This window comes from Otolemur garnettii, unplaced genomic scaffold (genome assembly GCF_000181295.1).
Source record: "Otolemur garnettii isolate 467f Iridium unplaced genomic scaffold, OtoGar3 scaffold00008, whole genome shotgun sequence".
NCBI classification, from domain to species: domain Eukaryota; kingdom Metazoa; phylum Chordata; class Mammalia; order Primates; family Galagidae; genus Otolemur; species Otolemur garnettii.
In genome coordinates this window covers 13,324,868-13,326,076 of record NW_003852403.1, presented here as the reverse complement: position 1 = coordinate 13,326,076, position 1,209 = coordinate 13,324,868, and the positions used below count along the sequence as shown (strand labels likewise).

Genomic DNA, 1,209 nt, shown 5'->3' with positions numbered 1-1,209 from the left:
CCCTGGGTAGAGTGCTGTGGCATCACAGCTCACAGCAACCTCCAACTCCTGAGCTCAAGCAGGTCTCCTGCCTCAGCCTCCCACGTAGCTGGGACCACAGGTGCCTGCCACAATGCTCAGCTATTTTTTGGTTGCAGCCGTCATTGTTTGTCAGCCTGGGCTGGATTGGAACCCACTACCTTAGGTGTATGTGGCTGGCACCTTAGCCACTTGAGCCACAGGTGCTGAGCCTCTATAAGATGTTGTTATAGATTGAGAATCCCCCATCTGGAAATCCTTAATGCTACAGAATTTGAAACTTTTTCAATAACAATGTGACATTTGTTTTTTGAAGCATTTTGGATTTTGGATTTTCAGATTTGAAAGGAACAATATTTGTATTAAGTATCATCATAAATATTCCAAAATCAAAAAATATATACATGAAACACTTCTGGTCTTAGCATTTTGGATAAGGGCTACTTAACCTATATTCCCTTTTTACAGATAAAGCAACTGAAGAACAGAAAGTTAAGTGATTTGAACACAGTCATGCAGCAAGTTGTAAGTAGCAAAACCAGGACATGAACCTAGGCAAAGAAGCTTCAGAATCTTGGAGTTTTTAACTATTATGCTGTTTTGCCTTGCACATGACACATGGCATGCCAACAAGTCATTGCTTCAAAAATGTCACAGCAAGCCAGATGTAATGGCTCACAATATGGAAGGATTGCTTGAGACTAGGAGTTCAAGACCAGCCTGGGCAAGTGTGAGACCATGTCCCTACCAAAAACTAGAAAAATTAGCTAGGTGTGGTGGTTTGTGCCTATAGTCCCAGGTACTTGGCGGCAGAGGCAAGTACCTGGGACTGCTATAAGCTATGAGGACAACATGGCACTTTACCCAGAGCAGCAAAGTGAGACTATCTCAAAAAAAAATAATAAAAGTAAAAAAAATTAATAATATTAAGAAATAATAATTGTAATTAAAAAGTTAGAGCAGATAAGCTAAAATTTTCTCTAAGCCTCAGTTTTATTTTATCCTATAGAAAGTGAGGATGTGGCTCATGACTGTAATCTTAGCACTTTGGGAGGCCAAGGTGGGTGGATTGCTTGAGCTCAGGAATTTGAGACCAGCCTGAGCAAAAGCAAGACCCGGTTTCTATTAATAGAAAAATTGAGGCAAGAGGATTGCTTGAGCCCAAGAGTTGGAGGTTCCTGTGAGCTATGA

The 1,209-nt window shown here is 40.9% G+C and overlaps 1 protein-coding gene across 2 annotated transcripts in view; it reads left to right on the top strand.

Annotated features, from left to right (window-relative positions):
- ANAPC16 (anaphase promoting complex subunit 16) overlaps positions 1-1,209 on the top strand; it is a 20,991-nt gene that overhangs the window by 1,718 nt on the left and 18,064 nt on the right. Inside the window, exon 2 of one of the 2 annotated variants that reach the window (XM_023509537.1) lies at positions 487-543. The exons of the other annotated variant lie outside the window; for it this stretch is intronic. The gene's annotated coding sequence lies outside the window, so the exon portion shown is untranslated. The remainder of the gene's footprint in view (positions 1-486; positions 544-1,209) is intronic. 2 annotated transcript variants of the gene reach the window in all.